This window comes from Pleurodeles waltl, chromosome 6 (assembly GCF_031143425.1).
Source record: "Pleurodeles waltl isolate 20211129_DDA chromosome 6, aPleWal1.hap1.20221129, whole genome shotgun sequence".
Classification (NCBI taxonomy): Eukaryota; Metazoa; Chordata; class Amphibia; order Caudata; family Salamandridae; genus Pleurodeles; species Pleurodeles waltl.
Genome location: NC_090445.1, coordinates 855,739,679 through 855,762,060, shown reverse-complemented (window position 1 = coordinate 855,762,060; position 22,382 = coordinate 855,739,679).

The following is a 22,382-nucleotide window of genomic DNA, read 5'->3' as shown; positions in this document are numbered from 1 at the left end:
TCCCATATTTATCTTCCATTCTGGACAGGCAGAAGGGGGGAATACCCCAACCAACAGGGATAAAGCTACCTCCTGCTGCTATGACCATTTCCTGTGAAGTGTTGCATATTTCCCATCCAAAATATACTGTCCTCCGAAAAATCAAAATGGAGAAATTATTTCCTTAGTGTGTGTGTGTGTAGCCCAGTGACCACAATCTGACTACACTCCCCTTCCAGTCCCTCTCTTAATCTAATCAGTGGGGGCTCCCTCCATCTGGCAGGGGATCAAGGAAGTGGGGGCTGCTGTGGGTCCTATGACACCTGTTCTTCTGCCTTTGAAGTCCAGCTTATCTCCTCAGCCCTATTCGTCTCTATGGTTTCTCCCTTAAACAAATATCCTCCCACTAGATGGCTGTATTGTTGCAGTCCCAGCCCTCTCCACACCTCCTCAGATAGTAGCTTGGCTCAACTGTAAAAGGCTGACCAGTCAGAAGAGGCAGCTACGGGCTGCTTTATTGCAAAACTACTTTCCTGTAATAGTTATAATAAATCTGACCTTGGCAAGTTGTTGGATGTATTGCAACCATTATTTTAATACTTTGAATGATATGTATAGCTTGCTCCAATCACAGGTTAGATTTTGTTACGTTTAATAAAGCATTATCATGTTAGCCTTTGGGGCTAGCAGCACTACAATAGGAACAGTGACTTTTTTTCTTTATCAGGACGTTATAAAACGTATTTTATATTGTCCCTGCTTTTTATATCAATGAACCCTACCCATGGGACACCTAAGGCAGACCTTAGGAGTAACTGAAATGTAATAAAAAAAGGAGTTTTGGATTTTGAAAGTTCTTTGAGTTCCAAAGTCGAACTTGGACATAGTTTTATGCAGTGCTTAATTTGTAAATAAAAAGGTTCCGGTGCTCAAAGCTCTCCTCTTAAACATGTGGCAGCAGCAATTAAATGTGTGAACACAGAATACTGAGGCGACGTAATCCTGAACTCATCTCGGCTTCTTCAATCCATATAAAGCCACTCCCTGCCCCTTCAGCTCACTCTTGCAGCTTTCTACTTTCTCCCTTTGTGACGCTTTTTCATTTTTCCCTTCCTCCGTCTTTCTCATATGTGTCTTTTGCTCACAGCAAATGCTTGAGGCAGAAGATTAAGCCCCGGCCCTCACAAATAAGTGCTGGTGCTCAGCACCGGAAACAACAAGCACAAATTAAGCACTGGTTTTATCTTAAAACACCCTCACGGGGGCCTAGCAAAACTGCTGGCAGGAGTGAAGATTGGGTGTGAAGAAATGGAAGTGGGAGCTTTTCAGCATTGTTTTATATCTGTGACGGTGAAACTATGGCCCATATTTATACTTTTTTTGCACCACATTTGCATCATCAAACTTCGAAAATACAATTTTCTAAGTTTGAGCCCCTTTTGCGTCAAAAAATGGCGCAAATATGGCACAAATAAAGTATAAATATGGACCTATGTTTTTACTACACAGCATTTACAATACATGCATTTGCAATGCATACATTTACAACACATGCTATATTTGTTAACTTATAAAAGTTCCAAAGAGGGTCCAGCGCTCTCTTCCTAAATGCCCTACTTGTTGTGGAATGTGGATTATCAATGAGGTGTGGACCCCGTTTATAAGCCTCAAAGTATAAGTTTCAGTAACAAGGTATTGGTAAACCCATGTAATCGATTAGTTCATAGCTTCACTTTCACAATCCAGTTTATTCAGTAGATCCGAGATGCATAGATCACCAGAAGCCAATAAGTATACATTGATAATAATCAGAACTCCTTTTTTTGTCAAAAGATCCAAGGATGATTTACTGTAGAATACATAGATGGCCACAAGCCAATATGATATGCATTGGTAATAATCAGACACCAACAAGTGTTTCACCCCCTAGTGGTATGTAAACCTGGGGCTTTCTCAAGGCTGTTCAAGTAATCCTAATATAAATACTTATGAGGTCTCTTTATCAGATTGGATTAATCTAGAAACACATCAATCAATGTTACGGAGTAAATCCCGGGACTAGATATCGGCAAACTAAAAAGCCTTGAGAAAGCCCAGGCCTGATCTTTGGAAAGAACACCTCCGCTTGGGACCATAGCTGGTGGTCGGAAGAACTTGGACCCACTGCCACACCGACTGACCACGCTCGCAACCTCGGCTTAATCTTGGACAGCCAGCTGACCATGAAACAACAAGTCAACGCAGTTGCCTCCTCCTGTTTCCACACCCTCTGCATGCTCTGCAAGATCTTCAGATGAACCCCACTAAACACCAGAAAGATCGTCGCACAAGCCCTTATCTCCAGCCTCCTCAACTACGGCAACGCACTTTACACCGGCATCCCCTCCCAGCACCTCAGAAGACTCCAGGCAATATAGAACGAGGCAGCCAAACTCATCCTGGACCTCCACAAGCATACCCACATAACTCCTCACTTCAGGAAACTCCACTGGCTCCCTGTCCAGAAAAGGTGCCAATTCAAGACACTCACACACATGCACTAAGCCCTCCACCAGCATGAGAGCAGCATCAGGATTGGTCTGAGCAGCTTGGTCTGCCGCTCAGATAGTGCACTGGGGTTTGTGTAGTTTCTCCAACCCGGCTGTGCAGCACACCCAGGTTGGAAAAACCTAAGTGCCATGTCAGTTTGGCCAGCCTAAGTAGGCTGGCCAAACTGACAGGGGCACTTTTAATTGTACTCCAGTGAATCCACTTCACTCTTTTCCTCCCCCCCCCTCCTATCCCCACCCCTCCCTGCACATGCCAGCAGCTGAAAAATAAAACAATAGTAAAATATTGTTTTATTTTTCAGCTGCTGGCTTAGCCAGTGGGGAGACACTTCTTTGCCACTGCGAAGGAGCCACCCCTGCCATAAACCAGTGAGTTTGTTGGAATTCCCAAACTCTTTGACCCTTTCCCACCGTGGAAACGGCTGGAGTTTACACCAGCAAAAGGCTAACGTAACTCCCCTTTCGGAATGGGAATAGGAACCAAACACCCACAGACTTTGTGGGGATATGGGTGAAAGGAGTTTTCCACAGATTTCCTGTGGAGAAAAAAAAAAGAAAAGAAAATGTATCCATTTACACCATGGTCTGCATTTCCCCAGTGCACATTACCTCCAGTGTACAAATACTTTTGGGAAATGGCATATGTCACATGACATTCCCAGTGCGGCTGGCACAGCATCCCAGACATGCTACTTAGTGTGTTTGTGAATTTCCAAAAGCTGTTCATTTTCACCTGTGTAGGAGTTTGTCTAAGGGTTTAAATGTACAACTTATCTTTTGAATCAGGCCTATTGATGCTACTGTTTTGTAAAGAAAACAATATTTTTAAAGGGTATGGGTAATTCCAAACCTCTAGTACTTATTTCATGCTGTAAATCTATCAGTGCTTACCCAGATTACTTAGCCCATGCTTTTTGCGTAAGAACTGCAGGTTATGTCCTGGCTTCCTTTTTAGAGCATTTCCTGATTAGACACTGACGGTAAATCTTTTGCACTGGTTTGGACCAGGTTTGGGTTCAGGGTCCTAATCACATTTGGGACATAGCTCTGGTTGTAGTACCTGAGAATTTCTGTTTTCCTGCCCCTTGTGGCTAAGTATGCCCCATCACTCTCTGTGTGCCTGCACCTCTACTCGGGGCTCATGTTCTGATTTCAGTTCTCGTGCGCTATCACTTTCAGTTATGCTGGCAAGTGGGAGTATTGCTGTACCAGGGTACCAACTCTGGGCCCTCACACCGTGCACTCTCACAGCTGGTTAGTGTTGTCCTTTATGCCTTGGACATAGAAGAGTACTTTGCTGAGGGAGAGGGGTTTCATGCCAGAGACCACTGGAAGTTTCTTGTTCCAAATACATTCATTGTGGTTACTTTGCTGGCCTCTCCTTTCCTCTCTGGTCTGTCCTACTTTATGGCTCAATACACTGCAGACCAGACAATCTTCTAATCATTTTCACCTTGTTATTGTGCAGGGAGGAGGGGGCAAGCCATGGAGAAGGGTGGAGCGTTAGATAGTGTGCCTTTGAACTATACTGTATATTACCTAAACAGCCACTTATACCCATCCAGGCAGCAAGAACAAACTCATCTGGAGCCATGGCCCGTGTCTTAGAGAGGTTTAAAAGGAGCCCAGTTGTGCAGAACTTTCACACCTCAACTGGAAAACTATTTTGTGCAAGCGTTTCCAGCTAACAGTGTGATAGTCTCTCTTAACCATGTGGCCATGTGATAAGACATGAAAACACAAAAATAAAATCCATTTAATTAAATAACACGTATGAGTGAAAACTTGGCCTAACTAAAAGCCCCATCTAAACGTGCACGTTCTTTTTTAAACTTTGCATGACCGGTATTTAATTGACTTGCTTAATTTGCTAATGTTGACAGATTCCAACAAACTTTTTTATTGCAAAACTTTCAATAAAACACAGGAGATTCACGGTAACAAACCAACCGGATGGAGGATGTTAAAATGTGAGATGTAGAGCCAGGATAAAGTGCGATTTACAGAAAAAAGAGGCAGGGATGGCATTTTACATAGATAAAAAAAGAGATAAATAAAGCTATAAAGTGCTGCACATGCTTTCCTGTTACAGTAGTGTCATTCCAGGATCAAGACAGCTAGATGCGGCATATTAGGGTGTCAGATAAATCCATAATATCAACTTCATTATTCAAATTTCATACAACCAAATAAAGTGCCACTCAAAAAAAAGAATACATGGATCTGCAAATTAAATAATTACTGGATCCTTATTTAGAGCATTAGAGGGTAATTGTCCGGTAGGAAAGGGGGGAAGAATTAGTACAAAATACACCTGGGAATATGCAGTGTGTCACAAACCTAACTTGACATATACAAGGTGCAGTTCAGATAATAAAGTGCTAACATGCTTATCGTGTTACCCCCCACTATTACTGCCCATTCTAAAATGTAGAACGAGAAGGGAGTAGCCATGGGAGGGTCTACCAGACTTGGAACCTATGTCCATAGGAAGTTGCCCCTTTAAAGCCACTAATCGAGGAGCCGGGTATCGGCCGACACCTGGAGAGGTGCCCAAGAAAGGATGCAGCGCAGTGGTCAGAGCCACCAACTCAGGAGCAGGGGATCCTGGTTCGCACCTCCGAGTCAGCACAACGTTCTGTGATTCTGGGCAAATCACTTAGGCCCTCATTATGACATTGATGGTAAATTCCACTTACCGCCACACTGACGGCCGCCAACTTACCACCGCCGCCGCGGATATACGTTCACCATTTTATGACACGCACACACCAATCCGTCAGTATACATCCACAGACACTAATCTGCGAGCCCAAAGGCCAGTGATAAACTGGCGGTATCAAAACCCACACCATTACGCCAACAGAACAACACCCACCACATTATGAGCCACAAATCACCACGGTGGTAAACCATTGGCGGTACATACTGACGCACTCAAAATGGACACACACAAACAAAACACCACCACATTGGACAATTCAAACAACACACACTGGACACCCATACACATACCACACCCACATACCCACACCATTATATAACACACAACCACAACCCTTTACCATTACAAACTATTGCCAGCAGAGAGACACCAAGACCACTGACACAACTAGAGCCACACACTATTCACACCTATACACCACTCACGCACCCCACATAACACACACCAACACATTACCCAACACACCCTCACCAACACACCTCCCACAACACCCATGGCACCACAAAGACACCCCTGTTTCAATGAGGAGGAGCTAAGGGTCATGGTGGAGGAAATTATCAGGGTAGAGCCACAGTTATTTGGAGCACAGGTGCAGCAGATATCGATAGCTAGGAAGATGGAGCTATGGCGGAGAATCGTGGACAGGATCAACGCTGTGGGACAGCACCCAAGAACTAGGGATGACATCAGGAAGAGGTGGAACGACCTACGGGGGAAGGTACGCTCCATTGCAGCAAGACACCAGCTCGCTGTACAGAGGACTGGCGGTGAACCCTCACCTCCTCCCCCACAACTAACAGCATGGGAGGAGCAACTCTTGGCAATCCTGCATCCAGAGGGCCTGGCCGGAGTAGGAGGAAGACTGGACTCTCTACTAGTACTAATACCCCCCTACCTGCATGCCATCACATACCTCCACCCTCACCCTCACTCCCATCACACCACCACTTCCCACACTCCCCACCATCACATCTCACTCATCCCAATGCCAAGCCCTGCATGCTCTACCAATGCATGGACACCACTCACAGCCCTGCATGGGCACTCATCACTAAAGCATGCACATTATCTAGAACTAACTATCCCACCATACACCAACATACACAAGTGAAAGATGCCAGTGCAAATCCAACCAAAGAGGGCAAGCAATGGATGCACAATATGTCAGACACTAAAACCATAACACATCATTTACATCCCCACAGGAACCCCAGCCAATGTCAGCGGAGAGGAGGTACCAGCACTATCCAGTCTCCCAACTGAAGAGGCCCAAAGTGATGACAGCAACTCTGGTCTTTGAAGCTGGATGACCTACCTGGCCCATCAGGGACCACTGGACAGCCGGTTACCCAGACCCAGTCACACACCACCACAGAGCCTCCCCATCAGGAAACACCACTGCAGCACCCACCCAGCGTACCCACACCTCTGTCCCCAGGAGACGTCAATCAGCAGTGTGTCCATCTCTACAGGGACCCCAGGGCACACCTCATACCCAAGACAATCAGGGACCTGGGGTCAGTGGCAGTGGGCACACGGTTCAGTGGACAGAGGCACAGGCCAACAGGGAAACTGGGAGGAGTGATGTGCGCCAGGAGGAGGACAGGCCCAGGGAACCGACTCTCCAGGAGGCACTTGCAAAGATCCTGGGAGCTTATCAACATTCCCAGGACACAATGGGCGAGAACCTGGACAACGTGCAGGAGAACAGGCGGCTGCAGAGGGACAGTACCAGGGGATCAGGGAGGACTTGCAGGCCATCAACAACACCCTGATCTCCATAGCAGGGGTGGTGGCTGACATGGCCAACATTATGAGGGAGGCCGTCTAACACCAGCGGGCCCCTGCCACTAGTCAGACATCTGAACAGCCTTCCTCTTCCGTTGCCGCTAGTGGCCAGGAGGCCCCGCCACAGGACTCACAGGCCACCTGCACCCCTCCCCTGCAGAAGGTGAACCACCATGCAAACCAGACAGAATCCAGAAACACTTGCCAAGACCCCCGCCAGGAAATGAGACTCTCCTGATTGTCCCCCTTGTGTCCCACCCTGTCACCCTGTCCACCTTGAACTGCCATTGCTCCCCTTCGTATGACCCCATGGACAATGCACCTGTGCTACAAACAGACTGGAACAATACCCTGGACTTTCCTCCATCATCACCCCATCCCGTTGCACTTGCCCCTCCATATTTTAGCACTTCAATAAACACCCTTGGAAAAAAAAGAATTTTGGAGTATGTCATGTATATCAAATATGTATTCATTGAAACAGGCAAAACATTGCAAATCAACTGTACAGAAAATGAGCATAGATTAATGACCTGTAGCTGGCTGCAGTGATCACACCAGGAGTATATGTCAGGTCACCAACATCTGCAAAATTAATTGCCAGAGGGAACAGTAAGGGAGCATAGAAGTGGGAAATATCAGCAGAATATCAATGCCACACAAACTCAAACAAATGTAATTGAAATGTGAAGTAGTTAATCAATCAATCAATCTATTTATAGAGCGCACTACATACCCGTTAGGATAGGGTCCTACCTGTGTGTCATTGGAAGTATTGTCGGATCACAGATGTTCTGTTGTCCTCATCCTCATCCTCTGCCTCATAATCCTCACTGTCCGCCGGGTCTACTGCTACCACACGGGCATCTCCAGCCTCCTCCTCCTGCAGGAATGGGACATGGCGCCTGAGGGCCAGGTTATGCAACATGCAGCATTCCACCACTATCTGGCAGACCTTTTTGGGTGTGTAGCACAGCGATCCATCTGTTAGATGGAGGCCCCGGAACTTGGTCTTCAAGAGGCCAAAGGTCCTTTTAATCGGCCTTCTGGTTCACCCGTGGGCCTCATTATAACATTCTTCTGCCCCTGTCTTGGCATTCCTCAAAGGGGTCAGCAGCCATGATAGGTTTGGGTAACCAGAGTCACCTGCAAATATTGAGGGACAACATTTAGCCAGACACTAGCCCATATGGCCTACACCATACCCATACACCAACATATACTGGGTGGGAACCAGGGCTTCCCTATTAGCCACAACCTGTGCCTCTGTAGTTGGGCCATCACATTTGGAATTCTGCTATTCCTCAGGACAAAGGCATCATGCACCTAACCAGGATACTTAGCATTGATGTGGGAGATGTACTGGTCCGCAAGGCACACCATCTGTACATTCATAGAGTGGAAACTTATGATTCCTGAACACCTGTTCATTCTTGCGGGGGGACAAATGCAATATGTGTTCCATCAATCGCCCCAATTATGTTGGGGATATGTCCCATTGCATAGAACTCGGCCTTCACTGTGGCCAGATCTTAAACCTGGGGGAAAACAATGTAGCTGCACATGTGTTTAATCAGGGCAGACAACACTCTTGTCAACGCTTTGGAGAACATTGGCTGTGACATTCATGCCGCCAAGCCCACTGTCACTTGAAAAGAACCAGTTGCCAGGAAATAGAGTACAGATAGCACTTGCACCCAGTGGGGTGACGGATAGCAGATATCAGGTCAGGCTCCAATTGGGCACACAGCTCTGTGATCGAGGCCCTGTCAAGTCTATAGGTGAGGATAATGTGCCTGTCCTACAGTGTTGCCAAGTCCACAAGGGGTCTGTACACAGGGGTATGTCTCTATCTCCTATTCATCCGCAGCGGTAGCAATCTAAGAGACGCAAGAGTGAGGAGACTGTCACAAACAGAACATTGGAGCTACAACAGAAATCTGCATCCCGTAAACATGTAATGGGTCATTGTGATTTGTCCAGTATGTTCTAATATATCATGTGACGCAGCATTATTCCAGGGCCTTCCCACTTCCCCTGAAATGGCGTCCGCCTGTCCTGTGTGGAGGGACAGGTGGAAGTGAGGTAATTCCGCTGATGTTGTGCGCCGTTGCAGGAGGCAGTCGGGTACTGCCGTGCAACTCCTCATTGGTTAACATTGGGCCTTATGGGGTACAGTGGCCAATGGTGATCTACGCCGGCTTAGACGGTATGCACTGCCGCGGACGTGACCACCATTTTCTATCTGCTTTATCACTTACTACCTGACCTTCCATAGGAGAGGACCTACACTGCATGTGCTGCTGTGACCTGTGTCTGGAACCTACAATGGCCCATGTGACCGGGGATAGGGTCCCTGCCTTCACTTCGGAGGAGTTGGAGAGACTGGTGGATGGGGTCCTACCCAAGTACGGAGTGCTGTATGGGCCTCCAGACCAACAGGTGAGTACACTGTGAGCCCGATGCATGTGGCATGAATGCATGGAGTCGTGTGTGTAAAAGCCTCGTTGATGGGGGGTGGGTGGATGTCCTCTGGGCAGCGTATAGGTTGTGTGCTGGGCCATGTGTGTGTAAATGATGATGGAAACGGGTATGGTAGGCCATATGTGTAACAGGCAGGACTGTTTGTCTAAATCTATTTTCCTGTGTCTATTGGCTCTGCAGGTCAGCGCCCATCAAAAGAAGGGTATATGGTGTGCCATCGCCAAGGAGGTACGGACCCTGGGGGTCTATGGCAGGCAGAGCACCCACTGTCACAAACGGTGGGATGACCTGAGACGCTGGGCATGGAAGACGCCGGAGGCCCAGCTGGGGATGGCCTCCGAACGAGGAAGGGGTGCCCGTCGAACCCTGACCCCCCTGATGGCCCACATACTGGAGGTGGCCTATCCTGGGCTGGATGGGCGCTTGAGGGCATCACAGCAGCCACAAGGGGGTGAGTACAGTGCCCATCATTACAACTTATACATAGTAGGGTGGCATCCGGCTGGGGGATGTGTGTCAGTGGGTGCCCCTAGGCCAGGCCTGACATTGCAGCATAGGTCCCCTGGTTGCTAGGGATCAGAAGAGAAAATCTTGCAACCTAGCTCGTAGGCATCCACTACTGGTCAGGGCTGCGTGGGTCCCAGGTGTGTGGCATTTGGCAGTGTATGCCCCTCCACATGCCTTGGCTGCTAACAATTTCTCTGGTAGTGCATTGCATATTGCGTAGGCCTGTTCCCTATGGGTGAGGGTGTTGTGTACACCAATAGTGGTGTTGGTGCAGCCATTGACCAAGTGTATCCTTTGTCTCTTCCCCCCGTTTTTTGTTTTGTCATCCTGTCCTTATGTGCATTAGCATCATCTGGCGGAGGAGCAGAGGTACCAGTGACGGAGGGAGCTGCATCCCACAGGACCCAGGAGGCAAAGTCCACTGATGGTGAGGGCACCAGTGGGACGGAGAGCGAGGGGAGCACCATGGCAGAGACTGGAGGGGACAATTCTGACACAGATACCTCCTCTGATGGAAGCTCCCTCGTGGAGGCGGGCACTTCTGTGACTACCCCAGCTACAGGTACAGCCGCCACCCCCATTCCAGCACCGCCCTCCCAGCAGCCCCTCATCGAGTTACCCGTGCCCGCTCAACAAGGAGGGTGGGCATCTCCTTCACCCCAGGCACCTCAGGCCCTGCCCCAGATAGCCCTGCTGCCCTGAGTGAGGAGGCTATTGACTTCTTGAGATCCATCTCTGTAGGGCAGTCAACCATTGTGAATGCCATCCAGGGGCTGACAGCCTAGATGCAACAATCTAATGCATTCCTGGAGGGCATTCACACTGGATTGGCAGCCCAACAGAGATCAAATTCAGGCTCTGGCCTCCTCTCTGATGGCAGCCATTGTCCTTGTTTCTACCATCCCCCCTCAAACCTCCACTGCCCAGTCCCATTCCCCTCCACCCCACCCTAGCCCAAGCACACATACAGACGAGCATGCACACCAAAGAACACCCAAAAGTGTCACAGGCAAACACAAGCACCACACTTCATCCCAGAGGCACTCACACAAACACCATCCAGCTGCAGACACAACATCCACTATTTCCACAGTCTCCCCCTCCTCCTCCTCCTCCACCTCCCACCCAGTTTCATCCACACTCACACCTGCATGCACTACATCATCATTCACTACCAGCATCACCAAATCAAGCAGAACACACACCTCACTGCCAGACACCTCCACAACAGCCATGTACATGTCCCCTGTGACCTCCCACTGTGTCTGTCCCCTCTCCTAAAGTACACAAACGCAAGCACTCAGACACCCAACAGCCATCCACCTCACAACAGCATACAGCCCATGCACCTGCACCCAAAAGCAGCAGACACCTCCAACAACCACTCCATCATCCTCCCCTCCCATTCCTTCTCCCTCTTCCTTCCCTATGTCCCTAATACTCTTTTCCTATCCACCATTGACCTCTTCCCTTTCCCTCCCCTGTCTTGCACGTATGGACAGGGTAGGAAGAAAACCAGCCAAGCACCTCAGCCACAGAGTCCACGGGCCCAGTACTCACCACACCAACTCGTGGTGGAAAGGGATCCTGGCCACATATCCTGAAGGGGAAGGAGCCTGCACCAGCCAGCCTAAAGGGAAAGGAGACTGTCCCAGCAGGCAAGAAGGGAAAGGGGCCTGCACCTGCCACCCGAAAGGCCAAGGACCTGCACCAGCAGGCAGGAAGAGCAAGGAGCCTGCACCTGCACCCTGAAAGGCCAAGGAGCTTGCACCAGCAGGCAGGAAGAGCAAGGAGCCTGCACCAGCAGGCAGGAAGAGCAAGGGGCCTGGACCAGGAACTGTGACGGAGCCCCCACCACCAACTATGGTTGTGCAGCCGTCCGAGGTTGCAGGGGATGGGCAGGGGCCTCCCCCCACCAGCAGCACCACCACTGTGCAGCCATCTGAGGTTGCAGAGGATGGGCAGGAGCCTCCCCCAACAGCACCACCACCACTGTGTAGCCATCACCGACGGCGGACGGTATGTAATCCTGCCTCCATGGGCTGCTGTGCAGCCTGCCCCCTTCAAAACCAGTGGACAAAACACTGTGGCCCATCACTCCCCAGGATCAAGCACAGGGCATGTTGCCCCCTCCAGAACCAGTGGGTATGACACCCACCTGAGAGACTGTGGCCCATCACTCCCAGGATCAAGCACAGGGCATGTTGCCCCATTCAGAACCAGTGGGTAAGACACCCACATGCCAATCACTCCCCAGGATCAAGCACTGGGCATGTTGCCCCCTCCACAACCAGTGGGTATAGCACCCACCTGAGAGACTGTGGCCCATCACTCACTAGTTGCCCCTCCAGAACCAGTAGGTAAGACACCCACATGCCCATTACTCCCCAGGATCAAGCACAGGGCATGTTGCCCCCTCCAGAACCAGTGGGTAAGACACCCACATGCCCATCACTCCCCAGAATCAAGCACTGGGCATGTTGCCCCCTCCAGAACCAGTGGGTATGGCACCCACCTGAGAGACTGTGGCCCATCACTCACCAGTTGCCCCCTCCAGAACCAGTAGGTAAGACACCCACATGCCCATTACTCCCCAGGATCAAGCACAGGGCATGTTGCCCCCTCCAGAACCAGTGGGTAAGACACCCACATGCCCATTACTCCCCAGGATCAAGCACAGGGCAGGTTGCCCCATCCAGAACCAGTGGGTAAGACACCCACATGCCCATCACTCCCCAGGATCAAGAACAGGGCATGTTGCCCCCTCCAGAACCAGTGGGTATGACACCAAACTGAGAAACTGTTTCCCATTACTCCCCAGGCTCAAGCACAGGGCATGTTGCCCCCTCCAGAACCAGTGGGTTAGACACCCACATGCCCATCTCTCCCCAGGATCAAGAACCGGGCGCGTTGCCCCCTCCAGAACCAGTGGGTAAGACGCCCACATGCCCATCACTCCCCAGGATCAAGCACAAGGCATGTTGCCCCCTCCAGAACCAGTGGGACCCACCTGAGAGACTGTGGCTCATCGCTTCCCAGGATCAAGCACAGGACAGGTTGCCCCCTCCAGAACCAGTGCGTGTGACACCCACCTGAGAGACTGTGGCCCATCACTCCCCAGGATCAAGCACAGGGCATGTTGCCCCCTCCAGAACCAGTGGGTAAGACACCCACATGTCCATCAGTCCCCAGGATCAAGCACAGGGCACATTGCCCCCTCCAGAACCAGTGGGTAAGACACCCACATGCCCCTCACTCCCCAGGATCAAGCACAGGGCATGTTGCCCCCTCCAGAACCAGTGGGTAAGACACCCACATGCCCATCACTCCCCAGGATCAAGCACCGGGCAGGTTGTTCTCTCCATGTTGAAGCAGGTGACATGTGTGGCCTTGGACTTTGGCCTGTGGCCTTTTGGCCTATGCAAATTGAGGACTGGGCTGTGTCCCTTTTTCTGTACATATGTATATATCTATTATCTTGCCTAACTTATTTTTCATACTGTGTTGATCTCATTACATTCACTTTTACAAAATTGTTTTGTCCTTGCATTATTCAGGCGAGTTACAGGGTAAAATAGTTTTTGTAATGCATCTGGTTGTATGTATGTTGTGAGTGTATGGGGTGTGTGTGGTGCGTGTGTGTGTGTCACTGTTGTTTTCCTCCCACCTTCTCTTGTGTGCTAGGCGGCTGTACTCACCGTCGTCGTCTTCGCCGGCGTTGGTGTTCGTGGTGGAGCAGAACGTAAAATATAATCGGGAAGACATGCAGTTCAGGTTCCATGGCGGCGTGGTTCTTCCCTGTGTCTCCAATGGTGAGTCCTTTCCCTTCTGAGCTCAGTTTCCGCCAGGGTTTTGATGTCCTTGGTACCGCCCCAGAAAAGGTGGCGGTTTGCAGTGTCTTAATATGGTGGGTGGATCATTGACTTTTGCCTGGCTGTAGGCAGCTGCCTCCGTGCTGGCTGTTGTTTCCGCTCTGTTGGTCGGTGTGGTACATTGTCTGTCTATTGGAGATCTTTCCGCCATGGTCATAATTTGGTGGTAGTTACCACCGGCCTGTTGGTGGTATTACCGCCACTTTATCACCGACTGCCAGGGTCGTAATGAGGGCCTTAATCAGCATCTTGATACCCTCACAGGTGATAAGCCTTGTTATATAAATCTGCACACACACATCCATTCCTCCTTCTTACTAGCTGTCCTATATTCGTGAACTGCCACTTGAGCCACTGATGGAATGTCAAGGGGTGTGTGTGTCGATCCAGGACGATGCAATGCAGATGCGAACCACTGCAGTGGCAACAAAGACAAACAGCTGGCCAGAGCTGGGAACCACACCCCGATATACACCCAATAGCATAAGCTGGGAGCTTAAGTAACATCGAGGTGTAACATAATTGCAAGAAACTTTGTGATATCCCTTTTGAATACATCTAGAGCGGGACAGGTGCTAAACATATGGATCAGATCCACTCCTACATTTTGACATTGTGGGCAGAAGATACCACTAGACCCCCTCCACATTTAGCACATGTAGCACTTTTCGACGGCGTATAATGTAAGTCAAAGATCATTTTATTATACTGTGTCTGTAGAAAAGATGAGCACAGCAAGTGACTCAAGAAAACTACAGTCTATTAGCCATTTGTCTCTCAAGATTGTCTTGTGAGTGGGAGCTCAAAAGTCTATAACTTTGGCTAATTGTACAGCCCAAAGTACTTTCAATCACATCCATCAGAGACACTTTAGAAAAGCGCTCCTCCTTTCCTGAAAAGGAAATCACTGACCTGCAGGTATTTAAAAAAATCTTTCTGGCTGATTCCAAAATCCGGCCACATTATCTCAAATGAAGCTATTCCTTCCCCCACATAGTACTCCCCTATTATTTTTAGCCCCTGTTTCTCCCAGCCAAGCACACAAGAGTCGTGAAAAATTACAGAGCGTGCTGAATTTCGTTGCAGCAGAAATGTTTCTATCATACTCTACCTGGCCTATGCATGACGGACATCCTATGCTAACCCTAGAAACGTATATTATTGGATTCTTTCTATATGCCTGACCTGCACTAGAATTCCAAAACTTGCTAAGCTAATCTGAAACTTACTTCTTTATGAATAGGTTTTGGTGTGGAGATATATGGGAAAGGCATGATTTAAGTTTATTCATATAAAACTTTTACGTGAGTGTCTTTTCTTTCAGAGACCAATACGAATGGGAAATTTGTCACTTACAACTTGTGTAGACATGTTATTAATTGTATCTTGTAGTAGTACTGCCTTTGTTAAACATTACCATCCCAATGGAAGCTGACCTCGTCGCCCGAATTTCATCTTATTTGATTGACTGTCTTACATCTGAGATTAAACTATGTAATAAATTGTATATCTTTTGTATTTATTTATAAAAGTATTCCAGGGAAAGAACAAATAGGCTTAGACTGGCCACTTGCTCTCAGACCCAGGCTCTCTATCTCTCTGAGCTCTTGAGACAGACAGATGTGCTTTCTGCCTAGACTATTCTGTACCAGACGTCCGTTACTGTATTCTTTATGGGTAATGATAGCTTTGCAGATTAGACTGCTTCTTAAATCGGTTCTTTTTGCTATTTATTAAATAAAATGTTTTACTTTTACTGATTTGAAATACTAGAATAGGGAAAGATTGCAGGACACACTTAATGCAATGTTCTGTAAATTAAAATTGACTAATAAAGATTTAAAATGTCTGATAAAATCTTAATAATGCAATTAAAACTCTCATTATTGACTCCTCAAAGAATATTCAATGTATTGTCTATGAAAATTGCAGCTTGCACCTACCCAAGAGCCCTTCCTCGGTGTCTAAGAGGTGCATAGTATTTTATAATTTTAGGATTTTCTGCTGTCCAACAGGGCCGTAGCTGCATGACTAGAACTGGTGTTCTGTGGTCTAATCCTGTTTCGAATTATATGTATGTCTTGATTTGCAGTGTGGAAAACTGTGGGTTATTTGGCTCTTGTCGCAGGAATGGTTTATCCTGCTCTTGATGATGAAGTAGGATGCAGTAATTTGTGTCTTGTGTAATTATTGATTACCTCTCATCTGAAGTATTCTGCACATTGATAAAAAGGGGTGAGGGCTTACTGAAATGTAACTTTTCAAGCTGATCCTCTAAGGTGTCTCTTACTCTCCAAGTTAATGTAATTGAACAGAAAAAAACTACCATATTTACAGTAGGCCATCGGGCTAGACAGGGTTATCCAATATCTCCAGTCCTTTACGCTGAACATATTGTACTCAGGGTCAGTTCAGTGTGTAAGAACGGTGTATTAACAGGGTCTGAATGTAAGACATTCAGCCAAAATTGGAATCCCTGCTGATATTATTTTACATGGAGAGGTATGTAGCAATTTAGAGGAACAAGAGCCAATTACATTGGAACAGTTTACTGAGATACATTGATCAATACATATAAGACATGCATGTGGTTCAGAGTATCAAGTAATGTAACTCACTGATTAGTAATTTTTGAGTACACACAGTGCATGAAGGAAATATTGTAGCCTATTCGCAAAGGAACTTTATTTAGGAACAAATTTACTTTCCAAAAGCCTACCAGGAATTCACAAAGGGATTCTTGGCAGTTGTGAATGAATTTACAGTTGTGGAGCACTCTGTTAGAAGTGCACTGATTTCCGCATGCGTAAATCCCACAAAAGTTTTGGAAAGTTAATGTTCCAAGACATGGTTTGCCTAGGAAGTTTGGGAATACCCATAAATTCGATGCTCATAAATATACTCAGCAAAGGCCTGAAGTAAATCCCTTCCATTGTGACAAGGGGAACATATATTTCACAGATTTGCTGGGAGTGTAAGAAAAGGACTTTATCCATTGGGGAAAAATACATTTTTGCTGTAGATAAAAACAGTGTATTTACACATGGGATCCTATTTCTATTGAGCAGAACTCTTTGCTGGGACAAACTCTGACCAGTGAAAAGAGGAACGTGCATTAAAAGACACATGACCTTCCATCCAATCTCTTTTCCATTTTGGTTTTTGTAATCTGATTTAAACCAGACTAAACACATACAGTACTGTTCAATCTAAAGTGCTTTCTTAACCATTTTGTTCCTTGATGTGTTGTACCACTTGCACATCTCTGAAGAATTTTCTTTGTGCATGGCAGGACTACTGTTGTAAATTACCATCTTTTGAGTGATATTTCCCCAGATTTTTACTTTCACTACCTCGTTACTGCTCACCCTGTTTTGTTGGCATTAAGACTCTATGCACTTTAGTCCTAACCAGTAGTAAATTGTTTGTGCTCTCCCTTTCAAACATGGTAAAGTTAGTATACGCCTGGCTGATACATTTAATTTACTTAAACGTCCCTAGTAGATGGTACTACAGGAGCCCAGGGCCTGTAAATGAAATGCTAATAGTTGGCTACAGCATTCCTTATGCCATCCACTAAAGTACAACTGCAAAACATAGCTCAGGCCTGCCATTGCAACCTGTGTGTGCAGTTATAAATCTGTAATTTCATTCTGGCAAATGTAAACCTCTTGCCACGCCTAAACTATCCTTTTTAATGCTGATACATCACCCCTATGGGAAGTCCTAAAGGCGTGTGGTGCAGGGTGCATGATGTCTAAAAGTCGTTTTTCACTGTGGCAAGGCTAGCCTCCAATAGACTAACACTGCCTTACCTTATTACATCTAATAAGTATTAAGGGCCAGAAGTAGTAAAATTCTGAATTGTGGCCCGCAAATTGCGAGTCAGACCGACTCGCAATTTGCGAGTCGCAATTCAGAATGTAGGATGGTGTCCCTGACACCATCTGCGACTTGCAAGAGGGTCGCAAAGGCCCACCTCATTAATATTAATGAGGTGGGTCGCAAATTGCAACCCCCTTGAGACTTGCGGCAGTCACAGGGATGGTGGCCTGCTGGAGACAGCAGACCACCATGTCTGTGACTGCTTTTAAATAAAGCATTTTTTTTGTTTGTAATGCAGCCTGTTTTCCTTAAAGGAAAACGAGATGCATTACAAACCTAAAGAATTAAGGGGCATATTTATACTCTGTTTGCGCCGGAATTGCGTTGTTTTTTTTTACGCAAATCCGACGCAAAGCTAACTCCATATTTATACTTTGGCGTTAGACCCGTCTAGCGCCAAAGATCTTGGAGTTTGCGTCATTTTTTAGCGTGAACACCTACCTTGCGTTAATGATATGCAAGGTAGGCGTTCCCGTTTAAAAAATTACTCCAAGGCATGTGCGCCTTATTTAAACTCCCGTGCAAAAATGGCGCACGGGAGTGGGCGGGTCAAAAAAAATGACGTCCAGCCGCTTTAGCGTAATTTTTTAACGCCTGGTCAGGGCAGGCGTTAAGGGACCTGTGGGCTCGGAAGGAGCCCAGACGTGCCCTCCCATGCCCCCAGGGACACCCCCTGCCACCCTTGCCCACCCCAGGAGGACGCCCAAGGATGGAGGGACCCATCCCAGGGAACTTAAGGTAAGTTCAGGTAAGTTTTTTTTTTTTTTTTTTTAAGTGGCATAGGGGGGCCTGATTTGTGCCCCCCTACATGCCACTATGCCCATTGACCATGCCCAGGGGACATAAGTCCCCTGGGCATGGCCATTGGGCAAGGGGGCATGACTCCTGTCTGTGCTAAGACAGGAGTCATTTCAATGTGGGTTGGGAGTAAAAATAAATGGCGCAAATCGGGTTGAGGCCAATATTTTGCCTCAGCCCTGACTTGCCCCATTTTTTGACGCCCAAGCTCCATTTTCCCCTACGCCGGCGCTGCCTGGTGTGGGTCATTTTTTTTTACGCACACCAGTCAGCTACGCCGGCTAACGTCATTCCATAAATAAGGCACCCGCATGGCGCTTTGGAATGGCGTTAGCCGGCGTTAACTTTTTTGACGCACAACTGCGTTGGCGCAGTTGTGCGTCAAAAAGTATAAATATGGCCCTAAACGTTTTCGTTTCATTTTTTCAGAGCAGGCAGTGGTCCATAGGACCACTGCCTGCTCTGTAATAAATGTTTTTAATGCCATTCACAAAGGGGAAGGGGTCCCATGGGGACCCCTTCCCTTTTGCGAATGGGTTAGCACCCATTTGAAATGGGTGCTAACTGCGATTGTTTTGCGACTGCGTTTGCGGTCACAAAACAATACAACATCGCGCTGCGACTCGCAATTAGGAAGGGGAACACCCCTTTCTAATTGCGACTCGCAGTCCCGTTTTGTGAATCCGTAACCAGGTTACCGAATCGCAAAACGAGGTTTGGGCATCGCGATGTGCTTTTTGCATGTCGCAAACAGCAAAATTCGCTCTTTTTGCGACATGCTAAAAGTTTTGTACATCTGGCCCTAAATTCAATACGGACCGTTTCAAACCTAAATGCTGGTTCAACAAAAACCTCCCAATAAAGGACATTAGACTGGAAGAATATGTTTAAGACCATGTCAGGAATCTGATCAACGTGAGGGAAAATGAGAGTCAAGGGCTCAAATAAGAGTCTGTGGATAGCTACGATGACATTAACTGTAATTCCAAAGCTGATTTGCAAGCCTGTGAAACGAATTATTTGACTCTTCTGATATCTTCCAGCAGAAATTGCTCTAAATTTCAACCTCTTGTTTACTGCAGCCCATGGCCAGACATCAACTGAACTGACCTTTCTATAAAATGTAAATCTTTGCCAATCACGAGCACCTAGAAAATTCACGGTGAGTGGAAGCTGCACAAATTGGTGACCAATTCCTAATTAAAGTGACAGCTGAAAGGGAGCCCAAATGTAAAGATGATAGGAGTGGATGACAGCTGACAAGGACGGCACGGAGATTTGTTGAGTTTTGTCTGTTTTATCAGCATACTACACTTTGGGCCATTGTGGTTGAGAGGACACTGTGCCCATTAACATTATCAAGGCATATTAAGTAGCACCTCTCTGAATTCTATGCCATGCCATATACTGGCCACCAGTGCTGAGGCATATTCATCACAGAGGAGTATTTATGGTAGACAGCGTTTGGCCCAATATTTCCAAACATGGTTGCACATGGCACATACGTCATCATGTGTACTGTTTATTGTGCTAGTTGTGTCCATTTGATATCGTGGTACCGCATGTGCTCGGCAGTTCCCTTTACACAGTGTTTATGGTCTACATTATGTATTGCAGAAAAATGTAAAAATAGCACTCCTAAACGTTTGCCTGTGAGCTGGGCAACAATGACTTTCCTTGGGGTAGAAGTGTACATGCTATCGCCCAAAGTTCTGGAGTGAAAGTAAACAAAAGAGTACCGCTCACTGCTTATGAAGAAAAAAGGGCCTTTATTGTGCAAAGACATCATCGGCTTCTACTGGTACTCAAGTCCAATAGTCCGGCTCTTCTTTCCTTGGGGAAAATCGAACAAATATATATTTCATGCCAGCAATAAATAGTTGAATCCCTTCAGTGTATAGCAAAGTTACATGCTGCTCATGTGCCTGATCTGTTCCCACGGGTACTGCACATGCATTTACCCCGGGCAGTGTGGTACAATGTGTCTGCTGTGGGCTGTCCTCGTGCCCGCCTGAAGCAGAGCGCCATAGAATTCTAGAATGTACTGCTTTGATCCCCGGATGCCAGAGTACTGCTGCCATCACTGCAGTATACCTAAGATGAAAACCCAGGAGCGCCCGAGTAAAGAACACAAAATAACTGCTATGAAAAAGCTTATCATCTTGGTGTCTACATGAGCGCATGAACATGTGAAAATCAGTTTAAGTAAAATCTGGCTTTCCAAAATACACGTTAATAGAATTCAGCTAGACTTTTTTTTACTGGTGCCTACCATTTCCTGTAGTCTTTGAAGGTGAAATAAAAAATCCAGAAAGGTGTGAAAAGTTAAATTTCTTTTTAAATGTACCATAGAAAGATGAAAATTGACTTGCATAAAATGACGATGAGCAACTCTTCCATGACATTGTGATCTTCCAGGGACATAAATACTAGAAACTAGCTAATATAAGAAAAGCAAAAAATAAAATATGCTACATACTATGTTAAGTCACAAATGTTCATAATAATTGTACTCTGGACTATTGAGTACAAGAACATTGTGACACACTAATAGTCTGCACGAAATACTGATGGACAAAATATTGAATGGTGAGTGCATATGGGTAAGTATAGATTCACTATTCTTATCTCCACATATATGTACCTTGTAAGTATATAAATAGAAAATCTACACATATCTTTCCATATTTTGTCCTTCAATATTCTGTCTGCAATATTAGTGTCCTATGATATTCTGTAGTCTATATTGAGGATCCACACCGTTCAGGTTAAAATAATGATAATAAGGAATGTAACACTTTCCACTGGTGCAGCGTAATTTGGCACCACTCCTAACGTTACAAAATGCAATCTATATGTGCATGTAGCACTACATATAGGGGCATATTTATACTCCGTTTGCGCCGAATTTGCGTCGTTTTTTTCGACGCAAATTCGACGCAAAACTAACTCCATATTTATACTTTGGCGTTAGACGCGTCTAGCGCCAAAGTTCATGGAGTTAGCGTCATTTTTTTGCGTGAACACCTTCCTTGCGTTAATGATATGCAAGGTAGGCGTTCCCGTCTTCAAAAATTACTGCGATGCATATGCGTCGTATTTATACTCCCGGGCAAAAATGACGCCCGGGAGTGGGCGGGACTAAAAAACCCGCATTTGCGCCAGATTTTAGCGCCTGGGTCAGGGCAGGCGTTAAGGGACCTGTGGGCTCAGAATGAGCCCAGAGGTGCCCTCCCAAGCCCCCAGGGACACCCCCTGCCACCCTTGCCCACCCCAGGAGGACACCCAAGGGTGGAGGGACCCATCCCAGGGAAGAAAAGGTAAGTTGTGGTAAGTATTTTTCGTAATTTTTTTTTTGGCATAGGGGGGCCTGATTTGTGCCCCCCTACATGCCACTATGCCCAATGACCATGCCCAGGGGACAGAAGTCCCCTGGGCATGGCCATTGGGCAAGGGGGCATGACTCCTGTCTTTGCTAAGACAGGAGTCATGTTAATGGCATCTGGGCGCCCCAAAAAAATGGCGCAAATCGGGTTAAGACGATTTTTTTGCCTCAGCCTGACTTGCCCCATTTTTGGACGCCCAAACGCCATTTTTCCCTACGCCGGCGCTGCCTGGTGTACGTGTTTTTTTTTCACGCACACCAGGCAGCGCCGGTCGGCTAACGCCGGCTAACGCCATTCAATGAATACAGCGCCCGCATGGCGCTTCAGAATGGCGTTAGCCGGCGCTAATTTATTTGGCGCAAAACTGCGTTAGCGCAGTTTTGCGTCAAAAAGTATAAATATGGGCCAT